General features: G+C 51.3%; 1 protein-coding gene across 4 annotated transcripts in view; it reads left to right on the forward strand.

The window, feature by feature from the left end:
- Positions 1 to 13,578: 13,578 nt before the first annotated feature.
- Positions 13,579 to 21,156, forward strand: part of DAG1 (dystroglycan 1) — a 66,797-nt gene continuing 59,219 nt past the window's right edge. The window contains exon 1 of one of the 4 annotated variants that reach the window (XM_067754427.1): positions 13,579 to 13,602. The gene's annotated coding sequence lies outside the window, so the exon portion shown is untranslated. The other 3 variants (XM_067754426.1, XM_067754424.1, XM_067754425.1) reach the window with 3 other exon arrangements.

A 21,156-nucleotide genomic window follows, 5' to 3' on the forward strand; every position in this document is an offset into this window, starting at 1 on the left:
AATTGAAGAGCAGGTCTTGGGAACCTCTGATATATAGCCAGTGGGTCAGAAGTACAGGTGACAACCTGGAGTTGAGATTAGCATTGTTAGTTGGAGGGGGTCATGGTAAACTCAATTTGTGGCCAGTTGGTTAGAAGCACAGGTAACAACTTCACCTGTGTCTGAAGTAGAAGGCAGTCTTGTGGGACTGAGCCCTTTACCCATGGAATCTGATTCTATCTCTGGATAGATAGTATCAGAATTGAGTTAAATTCTCAGACACCCTGTGGGGAAGCCTCCACACACATGTTGGAATTGGGTTCAGGGAACGCTTATTTATTCCATTTCTGTCTTTTAAAAAAAATTTAGTTGATCTTTTGTAGTGTATCACTTTGATTCCTTTCTTTCCTTTTTTGTATATTTTTAAACTATTTTCTTAGTGGCTTACTTAGGGATTACAATTGATATCTTAAATTTATGACAAGCTAGTTTGAATAAACCAACTTAGTTTCAAGAGTTTACAAGCACTCTGCTCCTATACTTCTCTGTTCCTCCCCCTTTATATTGTTATTGTTACAAATTATATCTTTATACATTTTATGACTACTAACATGGATTTATAATTGTTTTATGCATTTGCCTTTTAAATCATGTAGAAAAAAGAGAGAAATTACAAACCAAGCCAAAAGTATCATGATCTTGGCTTTTATATTTACCTATGAAGTTACTTTTGCTAGTATTCTTTATTTTAAATTATGGCCTCCGGGCTTCCCTGGTGGCACAGTGGTTGAGAGTCCGCCTGCCGATGCAGGAGACACGGGTTCGTGCCCCGGTCCGGGAACATCCCACATGCCGTAGAGCAGCTGGGCCCGTGAGCCATGGCCGCTGAGCCTGCGCGTCCATAGCCTGTGCTCCTCAACGGGAGAGGCCACAACAGTGAGAGGCCCGCGTACCGAAAAAAAAAAAAAAAAAAAAAAAAAAAAAACTGCATCTCTGGCCCTCCTTTTATAACTCTTCTCTTACACTCCTCTCTCCCCTGCTCTGGCCACATTGGCCTCCACACTGTCCCAGGCTCACAGGTTTATTTCCACCTGTTTGCTCACTGTCTTATTTCTGTCACTTCTCAGTCCTGATATCTCCTCACCTGACATCATATTGCACATTTGTTTATATGTCTGGTCGCCCTCCAGAACAGCACTGTCCAACAGAAATATAATGCAAGCCACAAATGTGGGCACCATATGTAATTTTAAAATTCTTGGTAATGTTTAAAAAAGTCAAAAACAGGTTAAATTATTTTAATAAGATATTTTATTTAACCCAAAATACTCTAAATATGATCATTTCAATATAAAATCAATATTTAAAATGTTAGATAGTTAACATTATTTTTTTACTAGATCTTTGACATCAGGCATGTATTTTACACTTACAACACTTCTCAATTCAGACTACACATTTCAAGAGCTCGATAGTAGCGTGTGGCTACGGGCTACCATATTTGACAGCACTGCTCTAAAATGTAAGCCCTGTACAAGCAGAGCTTGGTCTGTCTTGTTCCTGGCTAAATCCCCAGCACCTAGAACAGTGCCCGGCACATATTTTATATTCAATTAGTGTTTGTTGAATTCGTGAATGAATAGAATGGCTTTGCACTCCTTGGCACCCTTCCGTAGGACAGGTCCCAGCCCTCTGAGAGCACATCATCTGGCTGGCAACCATCAGTCATAGTCAGGACAGCAGCGCCACCTGCTGGGGAATGGGGAATCACGCACCCATGAGAATCAGGCACCAGGACTCGAGGCTGGTGGAGGGGACAAAGACAGGAGGTGGGCTCTGGATGCCTGGAATGTTATTCCTTACCTGAGTCTTGGACCCTCTTTTTTCCAAAAATCTTTCCCAGACCTTATCTCCTAGTATTACCAAGGTAACTATCATATTAAGAATTCCATCAATAATAAGACTTACCTGGTGGCACAGTGGTTAAGAATCCACCTGCTAATGCAGGGAACACTGGGTTCGAGCCCTGATCCGGGAAGATCCCACATGCCACAGAGCAACTAAGACCATACGCCACAACTACTGGACCGTGACAGGCTCCCTTTTGCATGGTCTACACTGGAACTCTGGAAATGGCTGCCTGAAAGTCTCCTACAGGCCAGCCCTCTGCCCAGTCCTTTTCTTTTTTTTCAATTAATTAATTAATTAATTTATTTATTTTTGGCTGCATTGGGTCTTCGTTGCAGTGTGCGGGCTTCTCAGTGCGGTGGCTTCTCTTGCTGTGGAGCACAGGCCCTAGAGTGCACGGGCTCAGTAGTTGTGGCACCTGGGCTTAGTTGCTCCGCGGCCTGTGGGATCTTCCTGGACCAGGGCTTGAACCCAGTGTCCCCTGCATTGGCAGGTGGATTCTTAACCACTGAGCCATCAGGGAAGCCCTGCCCTGTCCTTCTTAACTTCTGTTGGGTTTAGACCTTTTGAGAACCTGATGAAAGTCAACCTTCTCCAAGACTACACTTGGACGTTCGCGCACACACACACATACACACACACACACACACACACACAAGTTGCGCGTTTGTAATGTTTGGGGATCCAGAAAGAGTCAGTATGTATAAAATTGTACTAAATGGGGACTTCCCTGGTAGCCCAGTGAGTGAGACTCTTCGCTCCCAGTGCAGTGGGCCACAGTTTGATCCCTGGTGGGGGAACTAGATCCTGCATGCGTGCCGCAACTGAGAAGTCTGCATGCAGCAACTAAGAGCCTGCATGCCGCAACGAAGACCTGGCACAGCGAAAATAAATAAATAAATATTTTTAAAAAGTTGTACTAAATGAATGGCACCTTTGTCTAATGGCATAGTGGGTCTACAATAACAATCAAGTTTTTGATCCAGGTGGAGAAAGCTCCTAGCAACGTTGAATGAACAGAGCAGAATATTAATAGTAACAATAATAATAACCACTAACACTTATTTAGCATTTACTATATGCCAGACACTGTCCTCTTTATGCTTGTGTTCTTTCCTTATTCCACTCCCCTTCAAGGTAGAAATCACAATTATTCTAATATTACAGGTAAGAAAATGAGTGGAAAGTTTGAGCAACTTGCCCAAGGCCATATAGCTGATGAGCAGCCATACTGGGGTTCAATTCTGGCAGGACACCATGTTGTATATAGAATCTGGTCTGAACTCCATGATTTTTTAAATTTAATAAATATTAACTGAGCACTTTTTTTCACATGGGCATACAGCAGCGAACAAAAGTCTCTGCTCTCATTTTTTTAAAAAATATTTATTTGGCTGTGCCAGGTCTTCGCTGTGGCACGTGGGATCTAGTTCCCTGACCAGGGTTAGAACCCAGGCCCCCTGCATTGGGAGCACAGAGTCTTAACCACTGGACCACCAGGGAAGTCCCTCTCATAGAGGATTCATTCTAGTGGAGGAGATAAGACAAATAAATCAGTTTACATATGTCTCCTAGTGATACGCACTGTGAACGAAACAGCAAGTAATACATCCAAAATACTCTTGCCAGGATTCAGCCAGGCCCTTTGTTAAAAGCCTCCTGGGGAGTTCCCGATGGTCTAGTGTTAGGATTCGACACTTTCACTGCCATGGCCAGGGTTCAATCCCTGGTCAGGGAACTGAGATCCCACAAGCCATGCAGCGAAGCCAAAAAATAAAAATAAAAAAGCCTCCTGGATCTTAGGGCAGACAACAACAGTTCTTTCCTCATCTCCTACCCTGGGTTCAAAGTTGCTGGTTGGGGCTTCCCTGGTGGCGCGGTGGTTGAGAATCTGCCTGCCAGTGCAGGGGACACGGGTTCGAGCCCTGGTCCGGGAAGATCCCACATGCTGCAGAGCAACGAGTAGCCCCCGGCTCGCTGCAACTATAGAAAGCCAGCGCGCAGCAATGAAGACCCAAAGCAGCCAAAAATAAATGAATAAATTAATTAATTAAAAAAAAAAAGTTGCTGGTTGGCAGCAGGAGGTGGCAAGAAAGTGACTAACAAGTCCAGGTTCTGCAGCTGGACTTGGCAGCTGACCAAAAGCCCTAAATGAGTAGAAGAGGGATTCAGTTTCAAGGTGAACCAGTTGGGAGGGCTGTGCTGGGTAGGCAGTGAAGGTTGGGAGGGCATGAGATTCAGGCAGGACCCAGAAGTATGGGCATGATTTGGACTTGAGCTATGCTTACTTAGCTCAAGCCCTGGTATATAATAGGTGCTTAGTAAATGTGGTGAATGACTGATAGAGTTGATAAATGAAAAAAACAAAACAAAAACAAAACACACACCCTTGTATTGATGGGTGTGTTTGTGAATGAGAGCTCAGAACTTCAAAAGCTCCCAGAGGTCCGCAAGTTGGCACCCAGACCCATCTGGATGAGCAGAAGGCAGGGGGGCAGAAGATACTGCTGGAGTGTGCGTAGAACAGCCCAGCCCTGGTGAGTGCAGGTCTAGCTTCTCAGCTGGGTCTGAAGCCACCCTTTCTTTTATACTATCTCCAATAAGATGATTTGAAGTAGCTCCCAGGAGGTGGCAGGGCAGATGGACCCCTTGAGGCTCCCTCAAGGCTCGAGAGGGCTCGAGAGGGCAGTGCAAGTCAAGATGACCAGGAGCTGGCCCAAGGTTCAGCCAGTTGGGGCAGAACCAGACTAGAATTTCTCTGACCTTAAGTGCACTGCAGAGGCTTCTAGCCTGGAATCCCTGCAAGCACTGCAGGATGTTTAGGGACTCTTTTAAATTATAGGCAAGACTGTGTGTGTAGGGAGTGTTTGTCTGGGAAAGTGTCAATAGCTTTTTCAAATGATGGAGGTAAGGAACGCTGCCACAGGGAATGAAATACATGGTACCCCCTTCCTAGAGTTGATCTCCAGACAGGCTCTATGCTGTCTTCCCAAACATTGGCTGGCAGCCCCACCATCTCCCTTGGGGCCTGCCATGGAGTACTCGGCCACTTCCATTCCAGAATGTGTGTGCCTGATCAGGGGGTGGCAGGAAATAAGACCTTCTCCGGTCCTTGGGGGCTACTGGGTACAGCTGGGAGCTTGGAGCAGCTTCCTGCAGCTGCTGGGGACAGGGAGCCAGGGAATGCTTGCCTGTGTTTCCCTGGCTTTCCTGGGACCTGCTGTCCTGCCGCTGAAGTCACTGGGCCTCACAATGCCCCACTCTGGGCCTCACTGTTGGTACATTTTATCCCATTATGAAAGGAATCTGGAACAAGTTGGCTCTAGTGTTGGGCAATGCAGGACCAGCAGGAGGCTGCCCGGCTGGCTTATCTTGTCAGTTCCCCTACCTCCTTCCCTGAGCTCCCCATGCTTGACCCCAACTCCAGACCATTCTGCTCAGTCAGGCAAGTTCCAGCAAAGTCTAGGATGCCTGGTCAGGGCCTGCTCAGGCAGTCACCTCTTCCTTGTTCTTGTCCATCTGTCCAGGCCTGGACAGGCTCTGCTACTGCTGAAGCCTTCCTGGGAATTCCCCAAGCCAGCAGGAAACTAAGCTGCGCCCCTCCCATAAGACCCAGCTTCGGTGACCCCTACTCCATATACTTCCACAGACCAGGCCAGGCTGCCTGACCCTGCTCATATACCGCCTTGTTTCCTGTGTGCAGCTTTCCCTGAGGAGCTGGAACGCGCGCTTCTCTGTTGTCCTGGTCGTGACTTCTAGTTCTCTGCCTTTGGCCTTCTTGCATGTCTGGGCACAGAGTAGGTGCTCAGTAAAGGGCTTTGTTATTTTACTTATTTATTTTTTTGGCCACGCTGCGTGGCATGTGGGATCTTAGTTCCCCAACCAGGGATGGAACCTGCTCCCCCTGCAGTGGAAGCACAGAGTCTTAACCACTGGACCACCAGGGAAGTCCAAGGGCTTTGCGATTTGATTTGCATACTTCCCTGTCCTCTACCCACTTCCTTACCCTTTTACAATTAAGGACTGAAGTGGGCTTAGATTAAATGCCAGAACTTCTAGAAGACCCTATAATCAGGCTACCCTGAGAACACCTGTGTTCAACCACTGCCCCCCCCCCCCCGCCCCCATCGTCCCGCCTCCGCCTTCCCCACCCCCCAACCCAGGTCTTTTTCCTCTTTGAATGGGGCTGGCTGACCTGGAGCCCTCTGCCTTTTCCTCACTGAGGTTGCCCTGAAGCTTCTTCTCTCCCTCACTGGTCCCTGACTACTCATACAACTCAACAGTGTCAAGACCCCCACCAAGGTGAGGCCATGTGAACAAAGGGAGAAGGAGACAGAGACCTGCCCTGTTTCTCCCAAGTCTGGAAGCCCCTCTCATGAATTCAAGGCCTCTGTGTCCTGGGCTCTAGAGGTGGATAGGTCCTGGTAGTTGAAGATTTTGGGGTTTTTTTTCTGGCTGCGTTGGGTCTTCGTTGCTGCGAGCAGGTTTCTCATCGCAGTGGCTTCTCTTATTGCAGAGCACAGGCTCTAGGCACGTGGGCTTCAGTAGTTGCAGCACATGGGCTCAGTAGTTGTGGCGCATGGGCCCTAGAGCACAGGCTCAGTAGTTGTGTTGCACAGGCTTAGTTGCTCTGCGGCATATGGGATCCTCCTGCACCAGGGCTCGAACCCGTGTCCCCTGCATTGGCAGGCTGATTCTTAACCACTGCGCCACCAGGGAAGTCCCGGTAGCTGAAGTTTTGATGCAGCTGTATCCATCTGTTCCTTCACTCAGCAAGCATCAGTGGAGTTCCTTACTCTGGGCCAGGGACAGTGAAGGCTAGGAAGATGAATAAAGATTCGCAGCTTGGCTATTTACTGGCTGTGTGACCTCTGGTGACTTTACCCTTGGGCCTCAGTTTCCTCATTTGTAACATGGGGCCAATAATAACAACCGTTGCAGAGGGTTGTTGGGAGGCAAAGTGAAATTTTGTGTGTCCAGGGTGCAGGACAGAGTTCAGTGACGGAAGCTGTTATTATCAAGGGAAATCTTTGTTCTCCAGGAGCTTGAGGTCTCCTAGAAACAATAGGGAGTCTGAGATGCTGAGATGGCTTTTGGGTGTTGTTCTTGAGTGGAATAGGCGGGACTTGGGTAGGCGGAAGAAGAGGGGCCCACACAGGTGGCATTCTGCAGGGAGTTGGGGGGAGGGGATAAGACTGGTGAGTCTCGACCAGTCTGGGGCAGGCCCCTATTGCCCAGGGTGTTATAGGGTGGGGCTCAAATTTATTCTGCAGGAGGCTGGAAGTCTCTGAAGATATGTTGGTTTGTAAGGTTTGGCCTCCAAAATGCCAATTGGACTCTCTGGGAAGTCTCTCCAGAAGGCTACAGGTCTCCAGCACAGACTTAAGGCTCGAAGAGGCCTCATTTTCAATCAAATGTTTGTTCACTCATTCCAATTTTACTGGGTACCTTCTAAGTGCTAGGCCCTGTCTCAGGTGCTAGAGGTTCCCAGGATGGAGGAAATAGCCAGACATAGATCCTCTAGTCTGTCCTAGGGATAAACTTTAAGTGAGACATAATAATATGGCGGGGTAAACAAGGGTCCACAGCAGAGACACCCTGCCCAGGCCAGAAACTAAGACAGGGGATGAGCAGGAATGAGGTCAGCCAAGTGGCCAAAGAATGCTGTGAGCAGAAGTGTCACACATGGGAAGGCTTGAAAGGCTTGAGGGGAGCTGGCAGATGCCTGGCATGTTTGTAGGAACTTAAAGAGGTTCCCTGTGGCTGGGGTCATGTGCAAAGAGAAACTGGAGTAAAGATGTGACGGTAGGTGTTGAGAGAAGTGGAGGGTGGGGGCCAAGCTGGACAGGTCAGGGTGAATGAGAGGTCCTCACACACCTGCCCCCCTCCCAGCAGCCCTGGGAAGTCGTGGGCAGAGCACTGAGCAGGGCGGGATCACAGGTAGATTTCAGTTTGGATGTTAACTTTGGCTGGTGCCTCACAAAGACTGGGTCAGCAGAGGACAGGGCCCCATGGCCCCCACTCCCTGCAGGCCACAGTGGTGTTATGGGAGAAGGTTCTCAGAAGACAAGGCCCCAAAAGACTAGGGGGATGTGCAGGGTAGGGGCTGGCACCTCCCCCTCAGACTGACAGGAGGCAAGGGGACCTTGGCTCTGGAGGAGCCTGGGAGCAGCAGCAGCTGTTGCTCCTCATGAGGGTTCAGGCAGTCCACAGCTGTGGTGGGTCTCCAGGATTTGAGGTCAAAGACCTTTGAAAGGCAGGGCTGTGGTGGGCCAGCAGGGCATCGGCCAGGGAAGGGGAAGTCGTGGCAGTTCAGTGGGATGCAGTGTCCTACTCTGATCCAGCTGTCTGGGAACAGCTGCTGGCCCGGAAGAGGGAGGGAACCCAGGCAGCAGCAGGTGAGGAAGCTCCCTGTCTGCTGGGCTGTGGGAACAGAGGTTGAGAGCCAGTGGGGGGTGGGAGGGCATTGGGGGAGAGGCAGCATCTGCTGCCAATGGACCAGCCTGGCTCCAGTGTATTTTTTTTTTTTTTTTTTTTGGCTGTGCCCCGCAGCTTGTGGGATCTTAGTTCCCCCACCAGGGATTGAACTTGCACCCTCGGCAGTGAGAGCACAGGGTCCTAACCACTGGACCGCCAGGGAAATCCCAGGCTCCAGTGCTTTCAGAGGCAACTGGAATTCCTCTGGGAAGGAAAGGCTGGGGTGAGGATGGGGGTGGGGAGACTAGGGAGGGAGCCAAGTACTTTTCTCTGTGTTCCAGTGGTTTCCCCCAAAGACCATTCTCCTGGGCTGCACTGCCTCCTCAGGACCCCTCTAGAGCCCTCCTCAACCCTAGTGGGGTAGTTGTTTTTTTTTTCCCCTCTCACCGACTCTTCAGCGCTCCTTATCTGCACCTGTGTCCTGGCCCTTCTAGGAAGGAAAGTAGAGCCTTTTGGAAAGCTCTGGCCCATTGGGTCATAGAGGGAAAGGGGTTTGCCCAAGGTCCCAGTCAGTCAGAGGAAGGCACAGGGGCCCCTGCCTATGTGCAGCTAGCCCTTGGGGCCTCAACCCTAGGTACCCACTATAAGAGCAACTAGGCCTGGTACACCCCCAGGAACTGCCTCCTGAGAACTGGGAATTGATGGGACTTACTTAGTCCCAGTGGTTGTAGGTGCAGTAAAGATGCCTGTGGGCTCCCACTTCTCTGTTCACCTCAACACCAGGGCCTCAGCACCATCACCATTGACCCAATTGCTGAGGGTCGCAGGCAGCAGGGCGAGTACAAGGAAGTTTCAGGCAGAGGGAGGGCATGGGGTCAGCTGAGGCCAGTCTTCCTTCTTGGGGGCCGCAACATGAGACGAGCAGTTGCTCAGCCCTGCTTTGAGGCCTGGACTATCCCCTTCAGGAGCAGCCTTCCCTCCACCCTGATGTCCCCACCTTTGTATTGTTCCAGCTGCCACATCCCCACATGTGCTTAGGGGCACAGAGATGGGATGGGAATGAAGAGATGAAATGTTTCTTTTTACCTTTGCTGTAAAAATTCTCCAGGGATCATGAATGGGTCTTTGTATGGCTCTTAGGACATGTTAGTGCCTCTGCAAAGAGCCACGACCATGCTTGTAGCCAGTCGTGCCCACACCCAGAGGTCCAGAGCCCTGGCTTCAAGTTGGGGTCTCTCTTACCTCAAGAGCCCAGTACCCAGTCTGTCCTGTTCCAGGCCTTCTTTTTTTTTAAAAAAAAAAAATTTATTTATTTGGGTGTGCTGTGTCTTAGTTGTGGTGTGCAGGATCTTTTTAGTTGCGTCATGTGGGATCTAGTTCCCTGACCAGGGACCAAACCTGGGCCCCCTGCATTGGGAGTGCAGTCTTAACCATTGGACCACCAGGGAAGTCCCCCGTTCCAGGCCTTCCTGGTCCCTGGGGTCCCTTGTCAAGTTCAGCCGACTGAACCCATCTGATGAATATAGACCCTCTCCTGCCAGGACCTCAGTCCATTCCATTCGGCTAAGTGGCAGCTGCAGGGAGGGAGCTTTGAAGGTTACGGTCCTGATCGGTGAGCAGAAGGGAGATGGATGGGACAGCTGGCTGAGGCCTCATGTGCCTGCCAGGTGACACCCCGCGTGTCCTGAGGGCTTCCTGCAAGCCTGTGTCTGGCAGCAGCCCCAGGGGAGTTGGGTGGGGGGATCGCCCAGAGCCTGTCTTGGGGCAGGACATTCCCACCCCGCAACACACACACTCCTCTGCTCTCTCCCTGCCTTCACCTTGGCCCAGACCAAGTGCTTCCTTTCCTCAGAGGGCTGGTGCTAGACCCTCTCTGTTGGGCTCTGCATGGTCTGTCCTAAAGCCCTTACCTACAGTGCATACCAGGAGCTGTCCAAGCCATTCCTCTCCCCACAGGCATGTTCCCTCCCCCCTGGTCCTTCTTCCTCTGGCCCTGAAAGGAGGGGTGCTGGCTCTCTGGCCTCTCTGTATTTCCGTGGAAGATGGAGGCAGGGAAAGTGAGAAATTTTCTCTCTAAATGCTTGTTCTGACTTGACTTCCATGGTGCCTGCTGTCCCTCCCCCTGGGGATCCCCATCTGTGCCCCTTCCCCTGCCTGCTCTCCCACCCCTTTCCCCGCCTCCAAGGGGAAGGAGGAGCTCCAGGGCTGAGGCCAAGTTGCTGCCCCCTCATTCCTCACCCCACTGCATTCCTTCCAGGAGGCCTGAGGGCCCTGTCCCACTCCCCTCCTCCTCCCCCTCCTCCTCCCTTCCTCCTCCCCTCCTCCTCCCCCTCCTCCTCCTCCTCCCCTCCTCCTCCCCTCCTCCCCGACTCCTCCTCTTCCCCCTCCTCCCCCTCCTCCTCCTTCTCCTCCCTTCCTCCTCCCCTCCTCCCCCCTCCTCCCCTCCTCCTCCTCCCCTCCTCCTCCCCCTCCTCCTCCTCCCCTCCTCTTCCCCCTCCTCCTCCCCCTCCTCCTCCTCCCCTCCTCCTCCCCCTCCTCCCCCTCCTCCTCCTCCTCCCCTCCTCCCCGACGACTCCTCTTCCCCCTCCTTCCCCTCCTCCTCCTCCTTCTCCTCCTCGCTCCCACCCTTTAGCTTCCCTGCCCCTTGCTTCTGGGATCCTATACTTCTGGCAGACCCAAGCCTGATTAAATCCAGCTCCAGTGCCTGCCCTCCCACCAGTTACTCTTTCTCCCTTGTTTAGTGTTCCATTCACTGCTCAGGCCATGGTGACCTCCCGGTTTCCTCAGACCCGTCTGGCCACTTTCTCCTCTGACTTCACTGTTGTCTGTTCCCTAGAAAACCCCAGGACTTCTTGCTTTACCTCCTGCAGGCTCTGCCTTCAAAGAGAGGACTTCCCTGATACCACACAGCAGATCCTGGCCCCTCCTGGCCCTCTCATCCCCTGATTATTACATTTTTATTTACTTTTTTATTTACTGTATAGCTTGTTACACTAGAATTTGGGTTCCACAAGAGCAGCTTGTTCCTTTTATCCCTTGCTGTGTTTCCAGCATACAGTAGACTCAGTAAATATCTCTGGATTAATAATACACTGACATGTTTCACACTGGTCCTGATTCAGTCATATAAAGTGATATTCTGTCACTCTCAGTGAGCAGGCAAATCCGAAGCCCACATATGACGTCACTTGATGATGAGGGATAGGCTCAGAGAAGGCAAGTAGCTTATTTCAGGTCACACAGTGAACTTAGCTCTGGGTCGCAGCAGGGGCTTATTCCTCATATGGACAAACCTGGAGGTTTGGCTGATCTGCTAACATTCACTCTTTATCCTTTATTAGCTCCCCTCAAGATGCCTGGATGGATCCCTCTTACTCCTCCCCCAAATGCTGGGGATTTCCCAGACTGCAGGTGAGGCTCCTAGGGACACTGCCTGTATCTGTCAGCACTCAGCCTAGAGCAAAGGCTGTCTGTCCACTCAGGTTCAACACTTTCCAGTGTTCTGATGGCATACCCATTAGCCATGAGAGCAGAGTCAGAACCAGTGGTTGTCAGGTAACCTGTTAATGTCTCTTGACTAAGGGGCCACTGAGAGGAGCCGAGGCTGATGAGATGCACACTCCCAGATCTCAGGCCAGCTCTGAGAGGAAGAGGTCTTTCTGCCATGGAGGAGCCCTGGCCAAGCTCTGGGCCAGACATGGACATATGACTGAGCGCGGAGAAGGGACCCTTAATCTGGCTGAACAAGAAGAGTGTCGGTCTGAGGGCCTGGGTTCAATCCTGGTCAGGGAGCTAAAAATCCCGTAAGCTGCGTGGCCGGCCAAAAAATAAATAAATAAATAAAATAAAATAAAATAAAAAAAAAAAGACTGTGGGTGGCTTCTGCCAAGACTCTGCGTTTAGAGACTAGCTGGTCAGTGACTAAAAAAGTTAACAAAGAGGCCCCTCAGCTTTGCTTGCCTCCACTGGCTCCTCGGCCAGACCAGACCTAATCTGGTGTTTAGTCCAGTGCTCAAGGCCACAGGCCCAGTGATTTGAGTATAATCACCCAAAGTTGGCCTTGGGGGACTGTCTTATCCCAGAGCCAAAAGGGAGTGGAATGTGACTGAGGGAGAGGGCAGTGGACATGTATCCACCAAGGGGAGAGGCGACTTTTATTCATTCGACCAACCCTCACCCTTGCTGTGGAGTTCCTGTCCCCACAGGACTGTATGTTCCTGGAGGTCCAGGTGCAGAAGCAGCTGCCTGGCTGACTAGAAAGGAAGGCCCTATGCTAGACATGTATGAAGGGGTCTGGTGGAAGTGCTGCAGTTGAGGTCCCTGCAAGGGAAGGAGCTGATTTCTGGGAAGACTGGTGTTGACCCGCAAACATGCCTACTAGCAGTTTCTCCCGGATGAACATATCAGCCCTTTCTTTCTGCCAGAGCTGCTGGACAATCTGCTTTCTGTTAAAACCAGACAAAAGGGACCCCTCAATCAAGGCCAGCCCACTGCCTCAGGCAGACCTGCAGGCCTAGCATTTGGACCAGGAGCCTCCACCCTCAGCCAGCACTGACCCCTGCCCCTCTCCACTGGGCCCTGCGGAGGATCAGTAGCAGGAGCCTCCCTCCCCCTTGAAGTCTGAGGCTGGGCACTGGCCCTTGGGCCTTGGTTCCTTGGGAATATGCCAGAATGAAAAAGGCCTGGAAGCCTAGGACCAGAAGAAAGTTTGGTCCATGTAGGTGTCTGCTGGATTTCACCTGAGCTAGAACCAAGGCCCTACCTTAAACCACATCAGCGCCAAGTAAGCACTGGGACATTTGCTTTGGGCCTTGTACAAGGCTTAGACCCTTGGGGATAACTGCCAACCAAGAAGGGAGGCAGGCTGCATCCCCTGATTCCTTCTTTTCCAAACAGAAATTGAGCCTCTATTATGTGCATGCTGTTAGGTGATCGTTGCAATGTGGGATCAAGCAGGTGCACATATCTGGCCTCAAGGGCTCATACTCTAGTGGGGAAGACAAACCGCAATCTGATAATCTTCCTGAAGCCTCTGGCTGGGGGTCTAATTGGAGGGTGGAGGAAGCACTGGAGGCTATATGGCCAGGAGAGTTGAGGGTTGACTTTCATGCCTAAATAGCCTCATTCTTGGCCTCTTGATCAGTTTTCCCTGAGCCCATACCACATGGGCCCTTTGGGCAGCTGTTCTTGGGTGTGCCCTGGGCCTCACTCTTGGCTGTGCTCTCCAACTGGCAGTGAACACCAAGCCTGATCTAGGATGGACTAGGCACTGCTGGGGTTCCAGAATAGCTCCCAAGGGTGAGTCACTGAGGACCTTGTGCTGAGCCCTAGGGTGAAATGTGGGAGCCCCGGGAGAGGAAAGGTTTCAATTCTCAAGACTATAGGGAGTAATGGCCTTGACTTTACAGCCCCTACCCAACCTAGGGGCCCATGAAGACTGTCCACCTCTCTTTATGGGCTCCATGGCGGCTGGTTAGGCCCCAAGAGGCTGGCCATCCAGGCCTCTTGCCTTCTAGGGCCTGAAGGAACAGGGGGTTGGGGGAACCCCAACTCCAGACAAAAAAGAAGAAGCTAGCAATGAGAGCCAGAGCTCACATCTGTTCTGGCCTTGTGGGGAGAGCTGCCAAGGCTGGAGGGCTGGGGAAGGGGGAGAACATTGGGGCCAGCCTGGGACCAGAGCATCTCCAAGTGAGTTCCAAACCTGGAGAGGCAGGGACTGGAAGGATTTGGCTGTAAGGGCTTCAGGCAAACTCTGGTTGTTGCTCCCCTCCTCCTAGGACTAGGAAGGGCCTATCCCACCTTCTGGCACCAGCTGGTTGAGGTAGAGACCTTCCCATGGCCAGAGCTCTGGGGGAGCTTGGGTATGGGGTGATGGGACCCTGGAGGCCAGAGTGAGTGGCCTCACTGAAGTGCCAAAAATGAAGAAGGGGAGTTACTCTAGTATCCATGGATGGTCATTGAGGACTAAAGAGCAGCTAGCAGTTTCTGTGTAGACGGTAGGAGGGATGAGGCCTGTACTCACTGCTGTCTTTGTTTTGGGAAAACATATATATATATATATATATATATATATATATATATATATATAAAATTATACAGTCAGACACTAAAATACCCAGCAGAACCTAGGGCTGCAAAGCAGTGTCTGGTGTGCGTTTGTGGTGGCAGGGAAACTCTGCAAGCTGAAGGAGTGAATGGAAAGAATGTATTTTGTTTAGAAACCCAAATAATTTTCTACATTTTTAGCCTTTTTTTTTGTTTTAACATCTTTATTGGAGTATAATTGCTTTACAATAGTGTGTTAGTTTCTGCTTTATAACAAAGTGAATCATCTATACATATACATATATCCCCATATCTCCTCCCTCTTGCGTCTCCCTCCCACCCTCCCTATCCCACCCCTCTAGGTGGTCACAAAGCACCGAGCTGATCTCCCTGTGCTGCATTTTTAGCCTATTTGAAGCAGGAGAATTTTAGAACTGGATTTGAAAGGCCATAAATTTTTTAGTTTTAACATCCAAGGGATAATTTGGGGCTTTTTTCCTGGTTTTTACTTCTTTTTCTGGTCTGTGTGAATGAAGTTTGGAGCCTAAGCATTTAAGTATAACGCATCACAAACAAGTATGTGTGTTTGAGAGATGAGGCATTCCTTTTTGCTCTCTTTGAAATTTGCTTCTTCTAGTCCTTCCTAAGGAGGGGGAGAAAGCAGGGGAGACCCAGGGCTGTCCAGATTCCAGGAGGAACCCCTGGCAGGCAGCAGCCCGTTCTGTGTTCAGAATGTACTCGTTGACAAGAGTGCGGGCCTGGAATTCCAGCCTGGCCACAGGCCCAGGAGGGAATGGACACATCCTGCATAGGGTTTGGGGAACAGAGCCCACCACGAGTCCCATGCCCATACCTGTCCAGTAACTGTCGGGGGTCTTTGAGATAGTGGGCGTAGGTAAGCCCTGGGGAGTGAGAGCATTTTTAGGACCCTCCCCTTGTAGGGAGACAGACCTCAGCTGTAACTCCCTGCCCTTTACTCCCCCAACTCCCTGAAAGAATGCGGGCCTCCAGTGAGTGACCAGCGCCAGCAGGTCAGAGCTATTTCTGGCGGCTGAGGAGGCACCGGATTCCGGGTGTTCAGGGCAGGAGGAGGGGACGAGGGTCAGGCCTGAGGCGCTTCCCGGACACCCCCGCCTGCTGGGGGCTAAGCCCCCGGAGAGGGGCAGGCTTCCTGCCCTTCCAGCCCTCGGCCCTCGCCTCAGTTTCCTCATCAGTATAAGAGTCGGGCAACGGGGCCATGGTCCTTCGCAATTTGGAGGACGCTTCCTGATTGTTTTCTTGTCTTAAAATTACCTGATTTGCGTTCGACACAAATCAGGAGGGCGGAAGGCAGTCTATGGGTGGCCAGTTGTGGCCGGGCCAGTTATCGGGCCTGACCACCCGGGTAGGTTGGATGCCTCTCAGGGGCCCACATGCCTGAGATTGGGCGGGGCGCCCCTCCCCCACTCCCCGTCCTGAGCTCTCCGGGTAACCCGGACGGGCCGGGGCGTGTCGCGGGTACGGACCTGGCCCGCCGCGGGCGGGATTTCCAGGATGGGGCGTGTCTTTTCAGACGGGGGCGCGGCGGGCCAATAAGCAGAGGGGCGAGGGGGGCGGGGCCTGTGCGCGGGTGCGGCGCTCTGCGGGGCGGCCGACGCAGGCAGAAGCGGGCGTCGCGGGGACTGCCGGTCGGCGCCGCGCGGAGCTGGCAGCGGGATTGGCTGCGGCACTCGCGTGTCAGGGGGTTGCTAGGCTTCGGTCGCGCGCCCCGCCCTCGCGCTCCCTCACCGCCCGGTACGTGCTCGCGCCGAGGCTGCGGTGCGGCGCTAGAGGTCCTCGGGCTCGGCGGCGACGGCGGCGGCAGGAGATTCGCGCCGAGTCCCCGGGGAGCGGGGCGGCGTCTCGCGGGCGGGAAGAGCGAGCACCTGCCGCGGCCCGCCCGTCGGCGCTCGGTGAGTGCGCCGCGCGTCCACTGCCGCCGAGCCTGGCAGCCCAGGCCCCCATTTCCGTCGCTGGCCCAGCCTTCCGAGGAACACCTGCTGCTGCTCTCGCTCTTTGGCCCGGGGCGGGGACACGGTCGCGGACGTCCTTGCGGGTGAGGGGGCGACGCGGCCCGGGTAGAACGGCCCCTTGCTCTCGGCTCCTCGGGCGAAGGCTGGAGGCGTCCGGCCCCGGGCTGCGCGTCGCGGCGGTGGGCCAGGCCTCAGCCCGGGCCGCGCTCCAGGGAACGCGCGGCGGTCGCGGGCGTGTGCGGCCTGCGGACTGTCTCCCGGGCTTCCTCAGAGGGTCGCGCGGCCCAATTTGGCCAGAGCTCGAGGATGGGGCATTGAGCCCCTCAGGAGGCGCCGCAGCCGCTATATCCTGAGCCGCTCAGAGCCTTGGGGTCACCCCTTCACACACATACACACTTGGGCTTCTTTGGTGTTTGGAAAACCATATTCACCCGCGGGTATATCTGGAAAATGTCTCCAGAGAAAATGCTCTTTCGGTTTAGAATCCTTCTGCCGTAAATTCCGAGTTAATTTCATACGAAGTCAACTACTAATTTAAAATGCATATTTTAATTCTGTGACTTGAGAAGCTCTTAGATTTGTAAAGTTACTTCAGAATTAGTTTTAATGGTGATCATGAAGTTTTGCCTTGGTGAGAGCTACAGCCTGGGACAGCACGGTTATAGCCTAGAGTTCTAACTTAGGAGTCCGGCCTGCTGTTTCCCTAAATAAGCGAGTAGACGTGATTCCTGGCATGGAAGCTAAACTCTGCAGGGAGGGTGGTGTTTATAGGACCTAAGTCCAGATAAAGAGTTGGATGTGCTACCAGGTGTTTTGGAGTTTGGTGTAGATCGGATGTTGTAACTTTATCAGGTGGTTCTATGCTCAGCGTTCAGAGACATAATTTTGGGATGTCCTTTTTTAGAAAAAGAATTGAACATTGGAGGCATAGTTTGAATATGGAGAAGTTGAATTGAACTTTGTTTGCCTTGAAGCCAAGTAATAAGAGCTCCTGGCCTACATGCTTAAAGGAGGCTGAGGAGGCATTTCTTGGAGGAGTGAGATTTGAGGAGGGAGTTGGATGCATGGTATGAGCCTGTTTAAGGCCTGTGGGTTACTGTAAGAAAGGAGTAAGCATTACTATATAGGCAACAAACATCTGGTTGGAACATGAAGGCTTGTGTTGTTACATGCCTCTGTTGAAGGAGGCAGAGAGCCAGTCTTTACTGCTCTGAAAAATTGATTTAGCAAAATACATTTCATTTATTTAACAAATATTTGGCTTCACTGCTTACCAAATTCTGTGGTAGGTCCAGGGGACCCAAGAGACTGGTTCTGCCCTTAAGGAGCTCAGGTTCGTGGACAGTGGGGGATGGGGAACCTATGATTGATAGTGTCTGCCCACTAAGTGTGCTCAGATGGTGCTTGGGAGCCTGAGGAGAAAGGGAATTCCTGAGCTGAGGCTTGCAGGGCCAGCAGAAATTAGCTGGGGGACAGCAAGTTCTGGACACAGGGAACCACATGTATATGAGTGCCTAAAGTAGCACGTGTAAGTCCTCCAGCATGACAGGTGGGAGCCCCAGGCCTTTCTTGTTGTGCTTAGTAGTTCAGACTTCATACTCAAGGTGCAGGAGTCTGGGAATGCTTTTCCTCAGTTGAGTGGTATCGTCCAGACCCATGTTTAGAAAGATCTTGTTGGTGGCCACATAGGTCGTGGCAGGGAGGGGATGGGAAAAGGACCTCTGGCTCTGAGGTTGGCCCTTAGAGGAGAGAGGAGGGAGAAGGAGCCAGCTCAAAAGACTGGCTGAAAAGTTTGAGCAAAGGGAATACCAGGCTGTAATGGGGGAGGAGACTGCATTCAGGAATGTGTGGGCCAGAATATTTAGCATGACCAAAGCTTTAAACCACGTCTTCTGCAGGTTTGCTAGTGCCTCTTAAACATTGAATATGGTGGGATTTGGAGAGACCCTGGGGCCACTTAAACTGGGATTATTTAGAAAAGGAGAAGCATGGCATTTGTTTGTTAAAAACTTTTAACAACCTTATTTCTCACTTGAACTGGGGGCATTGCATTTCCTCTTGGGCAGGGCTGGTATATTAACCCCTGAGAGTAGATATGTGTTCATCCTTGTTGAGGCAGATGGGAGCATGTTCAGTCCTTTACCTCACAGTTGTTCCACCCTTCCCTGTGCTCTGGGCCAGTGACACGATGGATCTACATCAGCCACAGTCGAGGGCCTTCTGTGTTTCTGCTCTACATGCACCATTGCTAATGCTTATGAGAATCCTTTATAGTGGCTTAGCAAACTGAGTCATAGATGAAGGAATGTTCCCAAGGTCACACAACTGTCATGTGGCAGAATTAGGATTTGAACCCAGGCTGAACATTTGGCTGTACCCATCTGTGTTTCTGTTATATCAGACTAATAATGGTGGCCTCAGTTGGGTCCTTCTCTGGCAAAGACCAAGCCCAGGTGTCTGGTGGTGGGCAGAATGCCAGGATGATATGGGAAGGTGATCAGTGATCCCATGTGGAACTCCAGGAACATGTTGTGAGGGACCATTTTTCAGAAACCTAGGGTTTGTCAGAGCCTTCTTGAGGCCTGTGCTGGTTGCTCTGGGTACCATGCTGAAGTAAGCCAAGGAACTTGGGTCCTAGGCTGGAGAGGGCAGACTTTAGGGAAGAACTGCATTGGGCTAGACCTTCAAGAACGGTTAGTGGTTTGATTGGTGAAGGAGTGGTGGCAACAAGGTCACAATTTTGTGGAAGAAGAAATGAGCAGAGGAAAGGGGTGGGAGGGAGAAGACTGGGCACTTTTTTTTTTGTATGTTCTGGAAGGTTGGGTTGCAGTCAGAATGCCACGTGGAGGAGTTTGGTGTTATGTAAGAATAGGAAACCTTGAAGATCTCGGAGCACAGCTGTGATGGGATCAGCTCTGTGTTTTAAGAAGTGAGCCCTCACTGTGAATGTTGAGGCTGGGCTGGACCAGAGGCAGGTTGGTTACTGCTGTGGTCCAGTGGGGGAGACACTGGATCTGAACAAGAACAGTGGTCAGCAGAGGAGTGGAGAGAGATAAAGAAGGTTCAAGATGAGCCAGTTCAGCAGATGTTAGGGACCTGAATGGTTCTGGTACCAGCAGGGGTCTACCACTGAGTGGAAGAGGCAGGAGGTTGACAGTGAAAAGATGAGGATGTAAGGCTGCATCAGCCAAGCACTGGTGAGGTCTCGAGAAACTCCAAATAAAGAGGGGCCCCTAGAGAATTCCCCAGTGGTCCAGTGGTTAAGACTGCACTTTCATTGTGGAGGGCTGGGTTTAATCCCTGGTCGGGGAACTAAGATCCCACAAGTTGAGTGGTGTGGCCAAAAAAAAAAAAAAAAAGAGGGGCCCCCTAGACTGCAGGAATGGGAATGGGGGAAGGCTTGAGTCTTTGTGGCAGGCAGGTAAGATGGCAAGGAAGAAGTGAACTTATGAAAGAGAAAGCATGATTTGTTGACCCACTTGGTAGGTAGAGGAATAGTTTGACTTAAAGTGTCTATAGTTTTGGATACTCAGAATCATGGTGGGTGTAATGTAGCTTTATTTTTTAATATTTATTTATTTATTTGGCTGCGTTGAGTCTTAGTTGCGGCCCGGGGGATCTTTGTTGCGGCATGTGGGATCTTTTCGTTGCGGTGCACGGGCTCTTCATTGCAGTGCTTGGGCTTCTCTCTAGTTGTGGCACATGGGCTCTAGAGCGTGGGCTTAGTTGTCCGCCCTGGAATCGAACCTGCATCCCTTGCATTGGTAGGCGGATTCTTAACCACTGGGCCACCAGGGAAGTCCCCCGTAATGTAGCTTTAGACTGGATTCAGTTAAAGAATGGCCACTGGCTCACAGATTTGACCTGTGCAAGGCAAACTGAAGGTGGCCCGTGGTGGTGTGAAGTTAGAGCCCCTATACCTGTGCTTGCTTTTTTAAGTTGGGTTTTTTGGGGGATTTTTTGGTCATAGCCTTCTTGATAAGAGGCACATAACTAGCCTAGTGGAATTGCAAGTGTTGACAGATACATTTTGTGGATGGGCAAGAATAAGAGTGAAGTCTCATGAGTTTTTTTCTAGCCAGTATAGGAAGTCAGCAATGAGAAGTTTGATTCAATATTCCAGGTTCTGGGGCACATTGTTTAGATTTGAGCCACTACGGAGCATGACTGCTTGGAGGCTGGAGTCTTCCAGAGTATCATACAGGTAGTATGGTCTTCAGTGTGTCCTGTATATTGGTCAAGGATTTCTCCCTCCTTTTCTGGAATAAGTGTTCTCCCTCCTCCATGTTAAAGAGTGTTTCTGTGCCTTTGCCAGTGTTATTGTGCTGTTGCTTCTTTTTTTTTTTTTAAGTTTTTTTTTTTTTTGATAAATTTATTTTATTTTTGGCTGCGTTGGGTCTTCGTTGCTGCACATGGGCTTTCTCTAGTTGTGGCGAGCAGGGGCTACTCTTCATTGCGGTGCGCATGCTTCTCGTTGCGGTGGCTTCTCTTGTTGCAGACTAGACCTAAAGGCTTCAGTAGTTGTAGCACATGGGCTCAGTAGTTGTGGCTTGCGGGCTCAGTAGTTGTGGCTCATGGGCTGTAGAGCATAGGCTCAGTAGTTGTGGCACACGGGCTTAGTTGCTCCGTGGCATGTGGGATCTTCCTGAATGAGGGCTTGAACCCGTGTCCCCTACATTGGCGGGCGGATTCTTAACTACTGCGCCACCAGGGAAGCCCCTGTGCTGTTGCTTCTTAAGCCCCCATCTTTCTCTGCTTTTCCTGTGTTGACACTTCAGTTCTGGAGTAAGGTGATGGTGGTTTTGAATATACCACT

This window comes from Pseudorca crassidens, chromosome 10 (genome assembly GCF_039906515.1).
Source record: "Pseudorca crassidens isolate mPseCra1 chromosome 10, mPseCra1.hap1, whole genome shotgun sequence".
Classification (NCBI taxonomy): Eukaryota; Metazoa; Chordata; class Mammalia; order Artiodactyla; family Delphinidae; genus Pseudorca; species Pseudorca crassidens.